This window comes from Doryrhamphus excisus, chromosome 14 (assembly GCF_030265055.1).
Source record: "Doryrhamphus excisus isolate RoL2022-K1 chromosome 14, RoL_Dexc_1.0, whole genome shotgun sequence".
NCBI lineage: Eukaryota > Metazoa > Chordata > Actinopteri > Syngnathiformes > Syngnathidae > Doryrhamphus > Doryrhamphus excisus.
The window spans coordinates 12650415-12668943 of record NC_080479.1 but is presented as its reverse complement, the minus strand read 5'-3'; the positions used below and the strand labels follow the sequence as shown (position 1 = coordinate 12668943).

General features: G+C 45.0%; 1 pseudogene; it reads right to left on the bottom strand.

Moving 5' to 3' along the window:
- Nucleotides 1–98: 98 nt before the first annotated feature.
- LOC131102214 (inactive phospholipase C-like protein 2) lies at nt 99–17202 on the bottom strand (annotated as a pseudogene).
- Nucleotides 17203–18529: the final 1327 nt, after the last annotated feature.

The following is an 18529-nucleotide window of genomic DNA, read 5'->3' as shown; positions in this document are numbered from 1 at the left end:
TTAGTTTTTGCATCTTTAATACACAAAATAGACCAAATTGGCCCTCTTGTGCCCCTTTAATTTTTACTGTACTGTGGAACAAGTCTGGACACCCCTCACCTTTGTCAAGTTAATTGGTCTAAATGAGCACAAATTCAAATCACAGCATGAATTCACACCGGCATCTCTTTTTAAAAACTTTTATTTTCATCTTCACTTGCAAGGAAGGTTCTCGCAGATGCACAGTGACCGCACACATGTATCAGGAATGTTTCCACTTGTGTAAAATATTCTTTTACAACAAAAAACAAAGAACAATATTAAAATACTGTACAATATTTTGCACATGAAGGAAGCAGAGCACAGAAATGATTGATCTCACAGAGAGATGGGTTTAAGACAACAATATTTAGTGGGTTTTAATTGGTGATTGGATAAGATGTACACCGCTGCTGACACGGATGTGGATCATACAAGCATGGTGAAATGACGACAGAACTACAGGGTGTCCCAATACTTAAGTCCACTGTATGCATTTGTGCTCATAACCTACAGCAAACATGTTGACATCCTCTCAGGCTGATGCATGAAATTGTGTGCAACATTAAATGAGTTCTTCCTCGGAATGTGGTAGACTCAACGGACAGACAAGATAGACGCCTAACGAAGGCATTTGGGTCCAGTCCCGGCTCATTCTCCGCCATCGGTTCTCACACACTCGCTTTGTCGTGACTGCGAGCGTGCTCTCGTAGCTCCTCGGCCCTCCCGAGTGAGGTTCCCGGTGAGAGCTGCATCGTGTACCTGCTTCATGTTCTCCTGGACTTCAGCCTTGGCGTGAGTGAGCAGATCAGCTTGGCCCTGCACAGGAAGACACCATCGAAAAGGTAAGCCAACAATAACTGACTTCAGGCTACAGTGTGGGTTGTTGCTTCAAAAGTGTGTGTTTTCTGACCTTTAGGATGGTGATGTTCCAGCTGAAGCTTTCCACCGCTCGACCCACCTTGCGACCTTTCAACCCCTCTTTTGCCGCCAGGCTCTGCAGCTTCTCATGGAACATCATGGCTGCAAAAACATTGCAGGTTAGAGGTGCATACCGGGTGATGTGCGTACTATGTACATATACTTCATATGGAGATACATCCTATCTACAAACTGTATGAAACATTTTTCTTTTACAACCGCATGTGACAGAACTATGTTTCTAATATTTTGGTTACTCTACCCCCATCCATCCGTCTTCTATGTCGCTAATCCTCCTTTCCACACCTCAACCTAGGCCGTGATAATCAATAAATCAATTAATGGCAAAGTTGCTTTAGATATGGTGTACTCACATTATTTTGCAATATTATTGCATTCATGGAAAAAAAAAGCAAAATAATGTTGAGCAATCATGGCGGAGCGTGTGTGTGCAGGCATTAAATGGCGCATATCTAAAGCAACAGGCTTGTCAAACATGAGAAAATGTGGGCTTGTAGGTAGCGAAGAAGAGAAGTGTGTCCTCTGGCTAGTTGCGTGTGTGTGTGTGTGTGTGTATGGTGAGTTGTGTTGTGTATCTGCCTTCCTCTGGCCGCCCTGGGCCACTGTCCCGCAGTTGCCATGGAAACAGAAGTGGGTTAACACGGGCACACATCAAACCGTGAGCCATCAACAAGAGCCCAGACGTAAAACATGCCAAGGAGTGGACCACACTCGCACACACACACACACACACAGTGTAGAATAATGGCGTATCATTGACCCGCTCTGTGCTGCACACACACACCTACAGAAGTTGACTGACTACTGTTGCTAGGTAACTTCAAGCCTATGGAGCAGCATGCATGCATGTATGTATGTACGTATGTGTGACTGAATGTTATTTCCTAGCAAACTGTAGGGCACTAACCCCAATGGTCACGACCCTAAAAGTGCGTAGTTTTTAACTCACATCTTGCTTAAGGTCAGAGGTTACGGGTCGAGGGAGGGATGAGAATTTACAAACCCCCCCTCCCCTTTCAGTCTGACACAAGGAGACGCCAGGCTGGGGAGTCAGATAAATGGTTTTCTGTGTAGCCAAGCTCAACAGGAGGCTCTTAAAGGGCCGGTACGCTTTAATAATAGAAAAACATAAGGTTCCTCATTGAAGTGGGGAAAAAATAATGTTTTAACACAATACTTAATAGTCAACAAATCATTGTATAATGGTAATACATCAAATGCACACAGCACTTTAAAAGGCAGAGAAATATTGATCATTTAGGGATCACATGATCACCATTGTCACGACATACAAACAGGAAGTGCTGTGTACTCTGTAACCTGGGGCTCTGCAGCAGCTACTCATACAGCAGATAAACTAACACCCTCTAAATATAAAACATGGAACTCCAAACATATGCTAAGTTAAATGTCAATATTAAATTGGCAATATGTGCATGGTGATTGGCTGGCGACCAATCCCAGGGCGTACATCGCCTCCTGCCCGACGACAGCTGGGATAAGCTCCAGCATACCCGCAACCCGCGAGTGAGGACGCGTTGCAGAAAATGGATGGATGGAAGATCAGGGAAAAACTTTTGCTTGGGGGGGATTTTCTGTTACACTCATCTCCATTCAAACCATTTCGACACAAATAATGCACGTGAAACCCACATGCATCTGGGGTGCATTACAAAAACATCTTACAAGGGTTCCTTTTTCCCCCCTCTTAAACACATGATTTACAATGTAATGGCCCTCTGATGACAAGTTTAGCTGCTTGAAGTCAGAAGGATGAATTAACAAGAAAATCTACTCTGTCATGGGACAGCCCTTTATCAATGAATCAATCCCTCTCACCCATCATCTGGATGTGCAGAATCTTCTCATAAATGCCATCTGACAGCTCCAACACGGCTCTGCTGGCCTGCACCATCTGCACACATTGTTAACTTCAGTCCACATTTATAGTCACTAAAAAAAAAAAAAGTGCACATTTCCAATAAAACTGCCGTAAAGCATTGCATGTGTCGCTGCTGATTTAAAATAAATTTTAGCTCTACACGCATCTGCAGATAGACACATGGTCTTTGCAGAGGACTCCTTAGAGGCCACTCTTTTGAAGTAACGACCGTACACGCACACAGGGTGCACTGTAATAACATTAGTAGCCTCTGGCTGATTAATGCTGCTTGCAAAGCCTGCAGGGATGTGACCTGCTGTTTAACAAACTATTGATTAACTGTAATATGCTAGGTTTTCACTACACACGTACAGTGTTTAAGACAGAGGTGGGAAAATATATGTAACCCAACTCCTATGCTCATGAGATTCAGCGCCGAGGCGGTCCTTCTCAACTTGTCTGCAAATGAATGTGATTGCAGATACACGCATGACACGTTCTACTAAAAAGGCAGTGACTAACAACTGTCATTAAATTGGGTCTATACAGCGTAGCCCTCATTACTGCTTAGCAAGACAAGATCATTTTTCATTCATTTGGCTTCTCACATGCAACACTAATATGTGCATATCGCCCAGGCCGAGGGGTACGAGACACATCTGTGTGGAGACCCCTGTATGTGGGTCAACTACAGTTGAAGCAGGCCCGCAGGGAAAAGGAGGAGAGGGCAGGAAATGTTTAGGTTGAAGGGACGAGAGTGGAAGAATGAAGGCACGAGAAGGTGGCTATCAAAAAGCTAAATGAGAATTGAATACGGTGGAGGTATCATTCGGTACATTTGCATGGTGATGGGGAAAGAATACAAGCCCATTCATTCATTCATTTTCTTCCGCTTGCTGGAGCCTATCCCAGCTGTCTTCGGGCGAGAGGTGGGGTACACCCTGGACTGGTTGCCATCGAATCACAGGGCACATATAGACAAACAACCATTCACACTCACATTCATACCTATGGACAATTTGGAGTCACCAATTAACCTAGCATGTTTTTGGAATGTGGGAGGAAACCGGAGTACCCGGAGAAAACCCACGCATGCACGGGGAGAACATGCAAACTCCACTCACAGAGATGGCCGAGGGTGGAATTGAACTCGGGTCACCTAGCTTTGAGGTCTGCGTGCTAACCACTCAACCACCGTGCAGCCCAACATTGAACATAAATTGTAAAATGTAGTTTGAGTTAAGTTGTTATTTTGCATATTACTTAAGGTAAGAAAATAGGAAATTAAGTTTTTGCAATGTCCACCCTCGGCCATCTCTGTATGGAGTTTGCATGTTCTCCCCATGCATGCGTGGGTTTTCTCCGGGTACTCCGGTTTCCTCCCACATTCCAAAAACATGCTAGGTTAATTGGTGAGTCCAAAATTGTCCGTAGGTATGAATGTGTGTGTGAATGGTTGTTTGTCTATATGTGCCCTGTGATTGGCTGGCGAGCAGTCCAGGGTGTACCCCGCCTCTCGCCCAAAGACAGCTGGGATAGGCTCCAGCACCCCCGCGACCCTTGTGAGGAAAAGCGGCAGAAAATGAATGAATGAATGAATTGGTTTTTGCAATGTACATGCTGTCCAACCAGGGGTTACTATGTTGCCATGTGCATGCATGTATGTGTTCCTCGTCTCTCAACTCCAAACAGGCAGAAAGAGAATTCACTCTGTGCATTGGTTTCTGCACATAGAACAATGGTATGAACGGACTGAGCCCTTTTGTCAGTCACCCTTTTTTTTTTTGCTAAATATTATATATTGCATATCTTAGTATGATTCATGATCATGTTTACTCTAGGTGTCTTATAAGTCTGACTAACTTTCTCAGTCAATGAAAGTCCCATTGTTATTTGGACACTGGACTCAGGCCAAGGCGACATAACAAGGGTCGTTTTGTGTTCAAATATGTCCTCTAAAGGAAGCTTTGTCTAAGCGGGGGTGTACATTGTTGTGTGAAGCAGGCAGGAAGATGGGCGGTGGTGCTTTGGTGATCTTTGTGGCTTTTGTTTAGCATTTCCTTCCTTTTTATGCACTTCAGAGATAGTAGTGGATGGAGTTGAAGGGGAGGAAACAATGAGCATATTTACTGTCAGCTCCTTTCCTTCCTCACCATTTCATATGTGGAGACAACACGGCGAAGGACATCAGGCAGGGGTCCCTGCGGCTCCAGGGTAGGATAGTGGTTCTGAAGGTCAAACAGTAGTAAAGGTATCCCATCAGGTCCTTTCAGCCTGGAGCGTAGCGCTAGTATACACTGCATGAGGTTGGAAACGGCCGACACCCCGCATAGCTCCCTGAACACCGCCACGGAGTTCTGCATGGAAAAGGAAAATGAAAAGACTCACGGCACGAAACAATCATAAACCAACCACAGGACTTTGGACTCCCTCACCTGCATGTTTTCCCTCAAGTCCGTGGCTTCTCTCAGCAGAGGAGCAGCCATCTTGAAAACGTCGTCTACAGACCGGATTCCCAGGTCCCTTAGAGCCGTGTAGTCCCGACCTTTCCGGGCTTTCCGCACTGACAGACCCCTTTTGTGAGGCTTACCCCCTCCTCTTCGATTGGTTAGAGCCACGTGGACGAAGAGCTTGGCGTGGGGAAGATCCTCTCCGGTTAGAGACTGAAGTGGGACGTGTCGGTACCCGGGTTGGAGACACTCCAGAGGGATGGAGTACTGACCTGTGACAGGGAGGTTATTTTTACCAAGTATCTGAGATGTCCACTCCATCTGACTTCACCAACCTATGAACTCATCTCCTATAAAGTCATCATCCAGCACTACAAAGCGAACCATGGCGAGCTCCGGGAGGTTGATCTGGAACTCGAAACTCTCGTCAAAGACCGGGTTGTCCCAGCTTTGGGAGACAGTCCTCGTGCGGCGTTCGGTGCAGTCAGCAGGGATGCCGTGGATCTCCACGTACACATAAGGGTCCACCACATCGCCTTTGGTGCCAGAACCCTTCGGCTTGGGAAGGTTCTGTCCGCTGATGACCTGAGAAGGTTGTTTTCAGAACATAATCATTATTATGTAATCACAAAGAATATGGATTCTGCGTGTCGAGCCTGTGTTAGTCCCTCACACCTTCACGTGGAGAAGCTGCGGGGACACTCCGGGCACAGTGTCCTTGGTGTCTGCACAGAAATACGATACCTCCTGCCGCATGATAGCAGGTCGCAGAACATAACCGCAGTTTCCATTCTGCCGGAACCAGGCTGTGTTCAGGTCCATCATCAGTCCAGCTGACTGGAAGTTCATAGACACAATCTGGCACCCACATTTCCACAAATCCTGAGGGTTCATGTTGCTGGAGTCGATGCGTATAGGGCTGGGGTATACTCTGGACAGGAAGTGTTTGTTGTGGTTGACAAAGTTGCCGGGGCTCTCGCCAGCGAGACCCTCAGCTTGCTTCTCATGAAATGAACACAGTTCCCAAGGTTTTTGGCTTTTGGTTGATGTCGGGAAGTCGACAAAGTGGACGGACTGGCACAGAGTCACAAGGTCTGAGAGCTCCTTTAACAGTTTGATGGATTTGTGAGGAAGATGAGGAGGATTGCACAGAGTGGCAGCCGTTGAACTGACGCCTTTCTTCGGTGTGTCTTTGTCACTGCCTGCGGGTCCTGCCCCTCCATTACTAGCTGCATTCATCCTTTGACACATCTCAGCCCCTTCATCCTCCTCGCTGACTTCCCCATTCTCCGCCTCCCAACCCGGATTTAACTTCTTCCCCTTCAAGAGGATCCGATGCCTTAAGGCTTGTGGTGACGGCAGATATGGCTCCCTCTGGTCTGGAGGGTGTGTAAAGAGCCTCTCCCCGAGTGTCCTCACAAGATGCTGCATCATCACCTTCTGCTGTCGAGGAGAACAGTGGTTTTCCAAGCACACAATCAGCGGATAATCCGATGCAACAAACGCAAAGCGTCCGATTGCTTCTAATACATTGCGAAGGGACAGAGGAGGGCAAAGGGTGTGTCCGGTACACACCACGGGCTCCTCATCGGGGCCGTCCCAAACATCCACTTCCACACAACGACAGCCCATCTTGAGCGCCCGGATGTATCCGGAAACATCTGAGGGCCCTCTATATTGGTCCTCAATGAGGTAGGTATTGTGAGAGGAGTTGATGAAGTAGTGAGACAAAGGTTGAGACATATCCTGGCAGACGTTGTCGTGCTCCCTGTCAAAGAGGTGGCACTCCGCCGACGTCAGGTAACTGTTGAAGCCGTCCATCGACAGGTAGCCTTGCAGTCGTCCCTCTTCCGATGGCTCGTGGGACTGGATGAGTCTCAGACTGTCATCTTCTGTCACCTGTACGTGAGAGTAATTAGACATAAAAATGATGGCAACATGGGGATTGAGACGAAGTGTGCGGATTAATACCGACCTGAGCAACACCTTGTTCAGCCTCGAGAAACCGTGTCAAGTCTTTGGTGTCCAGAAATTCCTTGTTGCTAGAGAACTGCACCAAGAGAAAGTAAATCTCCGGACGCGTACAGAAGTCATGGAAGACTTCGATAAACTCCTGCTTGGTGACTCTTTCGCTTTTCCCCAACGGAGTTTTGACCGGACTCTGGTCTTTTACTCCTGATTCATTATTGAGAGAAGAACAAGCCGTCCTTTCAGCCCGACCTCTCTGAAGCTCTTTAAACCTGTGCTCCACTTTGTTGCAGCTCAACCCCGGATTCACTGTCTGAATGAGTTTTATGGCGGATTGCAAGCAAATCCCCTGCTCGATGTCCCTGGGACTGTCCAAATCACCTGCAGCAGAGCAGAAAAGCTGCTCCAACCAACCGAGGCGGAGGCTGTGCTGTCTGCTGGCGAGCATGTCCAGGGCGTGTTTGCCATACTGCATCAGATACCTAGAAATGAACACATGATCACATTTTGCCTTGTGTTCACCAATGGACACATGCTTAGTCTACTTGTTATTTATTTTTAGTATTTAATACCTTAGGCCCGTCACCCAAATATTAGCCACTTCAGTTGAGTGGGCTACAAGATCCAAGCTCTCATACAGCTCTCCATAGATAATGGAGAATGCACAGTCCTCTGAAATCTGCTCATAAACGCCGCTGGTGCGGAATGTTTCTGTGTTACGACCCGTCCGTACCTACAATGTGAAGCCACAAGAGAGAATGAGGACAACAAATCAACCATCGATGTTGTAAACATTCCCAATGAGTTGGTCTAAAAGAATCAATGGAGTCATTTGGGAAGGCAGTAAGACTTGATATATCCTTATGTCTGCATGCTGACCTCTCTGATGGAGGACAGCGCCACCCTGGCTTTGTCCGACTCCTTCTTGGAGGGCTCCCAGCATAGAGCCTGGAGTCCTGCATCCAGGAGGTAGTAACGCTGGTACACGCGAGAGTTGGGCCGCACTTTCTTCAACTCGCTGCCTTCCACCTGGACACACGTGAGTGTAAACACTCTTGAATCCCCCCCCCACTCATCATCAGCCGCACGTGGCTATTTCAAGCCCCGTATGTTAAAGCCTAGCATGTATGTAATATACAGGGTCACATAGCAGCTGACCCACCATTGAGTGGATACAGTCGGCCGCACCGCTGATCTTCTTCTCTGATAGGCTGCTGCTGAAGGACACGGTCTTCTTCCTCTCTCGACCCACCCGTGAGCCATCCTGATGACGAGGGGGGGAGAGCACGGAATGAGAGCACGATGGAGCCAAGAGGAGGTGCCTTTAATACCATGGAAATAGGTTTTCCACACACTGACAGGGAGACAATGATCCCTCTGAGTGTATTCTTTGCATACACACCACAACACACATTTCCAGTAGATGCGAAAGGATTAAATTCATCTTATATAACCACACATAACAGATTATTTAACCTACACATTTAGCCTCCTCCCACCAATCTGCTATTGTTTTTTTTAAAAACCACGTTAAAGCCCTAGCTTGCCCTTGGTCTTCACCATTACACCATTAATCATACCTGACTTGGGAGAAGCAGCAGGCTGCCGCATTCTAATGCTGCCCCTTCGACATGACACTATCGCTGGATCTGAGCTCAGTTCATCCATGTGGCACACTGAACACCCGGGGAGAGCGCCTTACACAAGAGATAAAAGCATATAGGTGGACATCTGTATTCAATTACCTACGTATTAGTGCGGCCATAAAATCTAATCTAAGATTTACATTGGAGGTAAAGGATGCTAAATGTAACTGGAGAGCATTCAATCTCAAGTAAATTGAATGAAGCTATGTACTCGCATAATACTACCTCACTTTAACACTAAGGGTGCTTTAATTACTTTCTAGAAATAACAAGGAAGCGTATGTAATAATTTAAACGCAAAAAAGTCACGATATTAATATAAATTTCTATATATTTCTACATTACATTTATGTTAGACACATAAATATGGTATATTCAATAAAAAAGAATCAGAATGCCCTTTACTGTCATTAAAATGACAGTAGAATGAAATTGCAGCAGCTCAATTTTTCAGTGCAAGACAGTATGACAAGTACAAAATATAGAAAGTAGAAGAATAAATAAAGAATAAATAGAAGAATTAGAAGAAAATAAATATTAAATAAATAATACATTCATTCATTTTCTACCGCTTTTCCTCACAAGGTTCGCGGGGGTTGCTGGAGCCTATCCCAGCTGTCTTTGGGTGAGAGGCGGGGTACACCCTGGATTGGTCAATCACAGGGCACGTATAGACAAACAACCATTCACACTCACATTCATACCTATGGACAATTTGGAGTCGCCAATATAATAATAATAAATAACGAAGGGTAAATACTGCAATTTAGTACTACTATGCACAACAAATCAATATTTGATTAAGTGTGACCCCCACCTACAAGAATAACATTTCACCACCCAGCTGACTTTGGCCGAGACGCTATCAGACGCTTACTAAACTCATATTAAAATATAAACTGTATCAGTATCAGTGTCTTCGGGCAGAGGCGGGGTACACCCTGGACTGGTGGCTCGCCAATCACAGGGCACATATAGACAAACAACCATTCACACTCACATTCATACCTATGGACAATTTGGAGTCGCCAATTAACCTAGCATGTTTTTGGAATGTGGGAGGAAACCGGAGTACCCGGAGAAAACCCACGCAGAGATGGCCGAGGGTGGAATTGAACCCTGGTCTCCTAGCTGTGAGGTCTGCGCGCTAACCACTGGACCACCATTCCGCCCTCTATTATCGTGTATTTATCAAATATTACCTTGCATAAGCGAGCCATGCGCTTGATTACTGAATGAATGAAGCTATTCACAAGCAACGGATGACCAACGTATGCTCTGTGATGTGTAGCATAAGTTTGATGTGATTCTGGTGTAGGAGAAGAGCAGTGCATGAATGAGCATGTGAAAGAAGGGCCACGTCATTTAAACAGAATGAAAGCTTTCCCTTCAGAGGGAAAGCGAGGCGTCTTAAGCATCACAAATCCTCAAGGAATCGCCTCATTAAGAACACAGAAGCGCTCCCGATGGTGACAGCTCCCTTATATCTGTGGTGTGATGATTGGGGGGGGGGGTCTAAAAATACCCTTTGGTGCCTTGGGCCGTGATACTTGCACCAAGAGCATGCATACTTTGGAGATAAACAGTCCGTCTTTTGTTTGATGCTGATTGTTTCCACTTCTTAAAGGGCTTGGATGAAAAAGCAAACAAAATGCAAAACTTTTAATGACAAAAATCGTGTCATTTATCTTTCTCTGTGCGTGTTAGGACATTAGTCGTAATGGAAGCAGCAGTCCTGCGTGGTCACATGTCCCCCTCCTTTCAGACATCACATAAATAACACACATAGAAACACTCCTGATTAACAGGCAGCCAATAAGACAGAGCTCCCATTGAAGTCATAGGGGCCTTTTCTGTCTATTAAACACATGCTTTGGTGTGCACCTTTTCTCCTCCCTTCGCCTTTCATCCGTTAAATCCAATTAATGCACATGTACAGGCTATTATGCACATTCACCTCTGTTAGACTACCATTTAGAATTAATTATGCACACAAGAGTCAAAGGAGACCAATTACCCCACAAGTAGATACAGACTAAAATGCAAATGTGGGATTCAAAGAAAGATACACGCTGCACGTGCATGATACTCATCATGTAGCAACGAAGGTTACAAAAAATGCAATTTCAATTTGTACTGTAAACCAGGAAGTGGCACATCCATGAGAAACATCCTGAGCGTTGACACAGAAAGAAAGTGATAGGAAATAGTTTGCACAAAATCCAGCACCTCTGTTTTGGCACCATGACTGCTACCTACTACATCAAACGGTAAGTCATTTTATTAGAGTTATATTCTGTCTTTTTCTACCTTAACTTATTTTTACACTTGTACGAATAGCAGAATGGATGCAGCCGACTGCCTTCAGCAATCCTCCCTTCCGTCTGCATTCGCTTCACTACTAATACTAGTAGTACTACTACATCAAATGGTAAGTCATTTCATTTTAGTTTCATTTTGTGTTATTATAACATACTTGTGCTAGGTTAATTGGCCACTCCAAATTGTCCATAGGTATGAATGTGAGTGTGAATGGTTGTTTGTCTATATGTGCCCTGTGATTGGCTGGTGACCAGTCCAGGGTGTACCCCGCCTCTCGCCCAAAGACAGCTGGGATAGGCTCCAGCACCTCCCGCGACCCTCGTGAGGAAAAAGTGGTAGAAAATGAATGAATGAATGATAATAGAGGTGAAATGTGCAACATACATGCAACAAAAAGCACGCATTGTTTACCTCTTTCTCTTGATGCTTCCCTGATAATGTTTCTCCTCGAGCGTTAAGATTTCAATGAAAAATGAGAAATGAAATCAAATGAAATAACATACTTGTTTGAACCGTAGGCTGCATGGAGCCACATGTCTTCAGCAAGACATACTACTACTACTACTACTACTACTACTACTACTACCAGGCCATCAAAGGGTAAGTGTGTATTATTTGGGTTGCATTTGGTCTTATTTTACAGTCTTGTTACACTCTATAACCCATAAAAGAAAGGTTTCCTGAGGGCATCGTAGAATAGATTGTACTATATGAATGAATATTTTATTTTCCATGTCCTGATTTGATGCTAAATGTGCCTGAGATTCCAGTAAATACCATTGGATGATTGTCACTCTAATGAGATTACTTCCATGCTAGAATGGCGCTGTTGTGTGAGGGCCCGGCGTGGAGGAGGGATGGGAATGACTGAGTGGATGAAAGGATTAAATGTGGTGATCAGTCACACCAGATAAGACTGTAAAACTAAATGAATTTATTTTCTTTTTTTTAATGCCGTCTCTGATTAATGACGATGATAATGATGACACTTGTAATTATTGTTTTGTGAACGCCCACATGACCTTGCGTGCTCATTAGCCAGCTGACAGGCATCATTGTATGTGTTGTATTACTAATTACACCATATAAAGAATGCCTGTTGGAGGTATTGGCTAATTACAACTACACTGTACTGTATTATGTGTATGACAGATGATGATGGATGATTAATGGCATATGCATACATATATAGTGTATATATTTGTACTTGAACATTGCTGAGGGCTAAGGGTGATGTACGGAATATGTAACAGAGAACCATTATGCAACGGGTGAAATGTTTTCAGAAAAATGAACCCAGGTTGTTTGAGTTGAGCGCAGGAAGTCAGTGACCGGCGGCACTTGCATTTTGCATTGCTTCTCAACGTAATAAATCTTAAAATTTGTCCTCGAAAATGTTTCTCTCCAGGCGATCAGGTGCAATTTGGTCATGACAGAGAACCTAAAAGAAGAGTTTTTTTCCACAACATAATTATCCCCTTTTAGTTCTCCTATAGATGTCTTTTACCTCCACCTTCTTTTGGTTGTGGAAAAATTGCCAATTTTTTGCCTATATGTTCAATGATAGCTGACACCGGTAGCTAAACTTTGCCAAATTGCTATTGCGAGTCGAGAACAAACATACGTAACCAGTGCATGTGTTTGTACATTTGAATGTTGCCACCCTCTAGGCAGCTGGAGGAACATTCGGCCTTGAAAGCCTGTTTATGAGCACCAAACGTGAGAACAATGTACCACTAAACTCCGGGTTCTGGGTTGACATCATGAAGGAATATGATGACCACCCAGCTAGATGAGACTCTTCTTCTGTATCTTTGGGCTTGGCTCTTTTTCTGCATCTGTCTCTCTCACACCAACTACCCTCATGCCTTCCTACATCCATAAACCTCCTCTTTGGTCTTCCTCTACGCCTCCTACCTGGCAGCTCTAAACGCAGCATCCTTCTACCAATATATTCACTATCGCTCCTCTGGACATCTCAGTCTGGCCTCTCTGACTTCATCTCCAAGGCCTCTAACATGTAATGTCCCTCTGATGTACTCGCTCCTGATCCTATCCATCCTGGTCACTCCCAATTAGAACCTCAGCATCCTCATCTCTGCTACCTCAAGTTCTGCTTCCTGTCATTTTCTCAGTGGCACTGTCTCTAGACCAAACAACCCCCTGTACCTGTATATGCTAAACATTTAAAAAGCAGGCTTCTCTACACATCATAAAATAAACAAATAGGTTTGCTCAGCGAAGGTCGTCATGCTCCAAATGACAAAAAAAAAAAAAAAGACAAATCCTTCTGCTGTGTGAGATTTGATGGGCCTATGCAGCACTCCCGGACAATTGAACAATCCATCTGCCGATTGGAAGATAATCAGTCGTGACAGCCTGACTCAGGTTGAACCTCGTTCTAGTGAAGTGTGTCACAAGCACACGCTGTCTAGCTGTGTCGGCGCTGCACACAAGAGGTCAGGAAGTACTTGTGGTCATTTCAATAGTGTTTGACAGAAAATGCGGTTTCACGCTCACACAGTAACTCTGGCCTTTTCACAGCTCTTGTGCGCCGCACAAAACCAAAGTATACTGATGTATAGTCTATTTACTGACGGTTATTAAGACCACATAAGCCAAAGGGAAGACAAAAAGGCCTCATTTACTTGAAGCATTAAGTGCAAAAGCTGTGTGACTTTCACTGAAAGACTGCAAAGTTGAGTTAGAATTTCATAAACAAAGACACCCCAGACTGGTCGCCAGCCAATCGTAGACCTCTTAGCCTGACATGCATATTTGTGGAATGTTTAATTGTTAAACTAACACCTCTAAAAACTGCGTTACGTGAGGCAGAAAGGAGAATAAACATTTGTTCAAGGATGGCATGTCTGTTAGTGTCTTTAGTCAGGCCTGAACAAGGCTGGTGCCAGTAACTCATAGAGATAAGTATACAAGTCAGTCGCTCCTGGCAGGATAGTAGACACTGAAGGCATACGTGGAGCAGTGGGCGACCGAGACAAAGCAACAGACAGACACTTGAACGCGAGTCACATTGGCAGCACGCAAGCAAATAGCTCTACAAGTGTAAAAGAGAATTAATGAGAAAATAGCCGCCATAAGGCTGGAGAGTAAATGTGTATTTGGTGTATTATAACCATGATAGTCGTATGTTCCTACTGTAGGTTACCCAAAAAGTATTAGCCATCAGAAATGAACTATGGATCCACTTCCCTTCTCCTCTTCGAGGAAGGCTTTCAATATTTTAGTGTGTCGCTGGGATTTGTGTACAGGTGCACAGCGACACTGAACGCTGATGACTTAATAATTTCACAGCATGAACTTTTTGAGCAAGTTGGCCAACTGTAGTCTTTCTGAGGTGTTGACTTGGAACTACTCACGGAAAAAGTGAAGAAGAAAGTGCGGCGGTCCACCTGAAAGAGCCTTATTTTTTTTTGTTTGGGTTTTTTTTTTTTTGGATGACTATCACATTCGACGCACTGGTTTCATCACGAAGACGTGAGAGGCTGCAATACATGATGCAACATCATGTTTCAACAATAACGCGGTTTGAAGTTACACTGACAAGAAACGCCACTCAAGTGGGCAATCAGCTGGATTTCTCTGCAGGTTTTTACCGGTTGCCGTGGTGATGATGACTGCTAAATTAGTTCCGGCTGAGACACGAGCGACGCTGCTTGAAAACTGCTGTATGTCGCTCAAAGAACATGACTTAAATCCCATCTATTTCTAGGGGACATGAGACAGGAACACAGTCTTAGCCTCATTTATTTAACAAACAGAGCTCAATTGCTTTGATTGATTACGGGGGCGGGGGTGAATAACTCATGTAATTGTTATTGTGATGGGAGAAAACATCTCCTGTTGCCATGCCAGCGTTGTATTGGGCAGAATAACGCTGCCCAGGTGTGAGGTCATGTTGTTTCTAAACTAGTTCCGACTCAACAGCACCTTTGCTGGTTGCACTCTGATAGTGCAATCCATGTTTAGGTTGTGCTAGTACCGCTTTGTAGAGGATGACTTATGACTAAAACAAGATACTGTGTCAAGCCATACGTATATTTTTCTTCTACATGTAAATTGCTTCATTTGTTTATTCCTGACTCCGGTTTCCTCCCACATTCCAAAAACATGCTAGGTTAATTGGCCACTCCAAATTGTCCATAGGTATGAATGTGAGTGTGAATGGTTGTTTGTCTATATGTGCCCTGTGATTGGTTGGCGACCAGTCCAGGGTGTACCCCGCCTCTCGCCCGAAGACAGCTGGGATAGGCTCCAGCACCCCCGCGACCCTCGTGAGGAAAAAGCGGTAGAAAATGAATGAATGAATGTTTATTCCTGTCAATAATGTAATATTCGGTATGCAGATGTACTTTGGTGTTGATTTAGTTTTTAACTCATTTTAACTCATCTAACATTTTAGTCGGTTAGATAAATGACAAATTGTGAGCATTGACATTGTCCTGCAGACATAAAACCAGAGAGAGTTCTAGTTGGTGAGTGCCCCATAGTCCATGGGGTGGTCCATTTTGCCCAGGACGGGGGCGCATTCTCTGTAAATGCGCAAAGGCTCTGTCACCAATTAGAGAATAAAATTGCACAATTAATCTACTCTCCTGTGAGTTGGTGTTAAAGTTCACGCTGTTACTTTTCAAAACAGAGCGTGCAAGCCTACACTTTGTGTAAAACAAGAGGAGGCGCATAATGGGGGTTGGATCATTAAGACCAAAAGGAGCTGAAGACGATTCAAACGTTGTCTAGGTCCAACCCTGACTGATATCAAAACGGAAAACGAGTAGAGAAGTTTGTCGCCACAGGGCAGACCGAGTGTGACTTCACACTGCAGCAGGTGGTCCGGTTTCTCCACCTCCTCTGTAGTCAATCAAGTGCTAAGTGACATCGCCTGCTGTCGTCTTGCGGCCAGAACACAGAAGCGACCAGTTTTTCCATCTCACTCTGCTTTTCACGAGCTCCGCCTTGCACTGTACATGAACGACCGACATTGTCAACTTCCTGTGCTCGTGAACTCAGATAAGGTGACTTTATTCTGCTCTTCCGTGGTTGAGAAGAGGAAGAAAGCGAAAGCAGAAGTAAACGCTCACAGGTCACAATGTCAGGTAGACCTGCGATCTGTCATGAACTCATAACGTAGAAATAAATTATGCCTTTCTCTTGTTTGGTCCACTTTTGAGGGAAAAGTCACTTATGACACCATGAAGGAAAAACCATCATCTCTCATGGACATGATACCTCTAGCCTGATACTTAGCGAGATGAGCCTGTCCTTTGTAAAGAGACGGGCTTCACTACACATCTTAAAACAAAGCCTGGAGCTCATCAGTGAATGGGCTAACCAAGCCTAATGTTGCTGTTGAAGCATGATAGTGTGGTGCTAGTGTTGCTAATGTTTGTGTCCTCCTCTCATGTTCCATTGTTGTGATGGTTTGTGTAGTTGTGTTCCTGGTAGATCAACTACTTTTTCCGTCCAATATTAACTTTTAACACGAGTATTACCATATTGTTTCTCTTACATTGTAAATCCAGCCAGGGGCTTACCTTTATGAGACTGCTGCGTCGAGGTATTGCTTTAGTGGCTGAATCCGAGCCATCCCACGTAGGGGACTCACAGCTGGACCCCCTTTGCGCCCTCCTGGTCGGGTCTGGCTGGTTGCAATTACCGTTAGACACCGGCTCCGCTCCTCCTCGCGTCTCCGGGCTCCCTGCGGCTCCACCTGCCGATGCCTTCCACGCAGCGGCAGCAACCGGTGGACCGGCGCGCTTGTTCTGGCCGAATTCTGCCATGGTTGGACTCGTACGTTGGCTTCAGATGTGGCGTTGCGAGGCGGCATGCACACAGGCTGCACATGCATGGAAACGTGCCATTTTTGGAGGGAGGGCAGCCGGTTAATGTGTGCACTGGCAGGAGAGAAGGAAACTTCTCTCTCTCTCTCTTTAACGCCTCCCACCTCGCCTCCTCTACGGAGTGGGCATGGCAGAACCGCTTAAAACAGAAAAGGAAAAAAAATGACACACCTACCAGATATCAGCTGCCAATCATTATCTCACTATGTCACCACATTCTGTTACATTTTGGATTTATTCTAATTATGTTTCTTAAAGAGACACACAAGTTCACCTGCTGGCTCTCTGTGTGAAAAGGGAAGTCTGTTTCACTATACACACACACACACAAATCTGAAATTCAGCATTTGTTTCATACAGGGACCTCACAGATGATGTGGGCGTGGCTTAATTAAGTCCTAGGGCAGACCGAGCCTAAAAAATTCATTCATTCATTTTCTACCGTTTATCCTCAAGAGGGTCATGGGGGTGCTGGAGCCTATCCCAGTCGTCTTCTGTGAGAGGCGGGGTACACCCTGGACTGGTCGCCAGCCAATCACAGGGCACCTATAGACAAACAACCATTCACACTCACATTCATACCTATGGACAATTTGGAGTCGCTAATTAATTAACCTAGCATGTTTTTGGAATGTGGGAGGAAACCGGAGTACCCGGAGAAAACCCACGCATGCACGGGGAGAACATGCAAACTCCACACAGAGATGGCCGAGGGTGGGATTGAACTCGAACTGTGCACTAACCACTCAACCGCCGTGCAGCCTGAAAAGGATTTCATTCAATTGAAAATGATGTACCGAATTGATGATTTGAGAAGATGTGATTGTGACTGGGCTTCACATTACACACAGAGAAGACCTTATACCAGGGCAGCTGATAACAAGAGAAGCAGGACCAGATGTTCAAAAAATGCTGAGGCGGAGACGCAAGCTGAAGGGAACAAATGGCTACATCACTGCAGAGCATATGTCCAAACGCAATGGTGACATCTAGCCAAGAAAACGCACATCATGACTAAATCTTAAATGCAGGAAGCCAAAGGACTTGTTGTCAAGGATATCAAGGGACTGGACAAATATCGATGACATCATCTCGAGGAAATGAAAAGACATCACAAAGACTTGATGACTTGAAGTGGACAGTAATAACACAGATTATGCCGGATTAACAAATAACTTGTATGACTTCCTTGTTTTGACACATTCAACACGTACTTTGTGTTAAATGCATAGCAGAACCCATTTCTTCCATGCACTATCATACAAATCTTCACATGTCATCCTCTCGGGAATCTTACCCAAAAGGTGCGTCAACAAACACGATAGACCAAATTCATTGCCAGACACCTGCTGAGAAGACTGTCTGCAAAAGTTGCATGGAATGTGTTGGTGCTTTCTTTTTTTTTTTCCAAGTGTAATCAGGGCTACGACTATTGCGGGA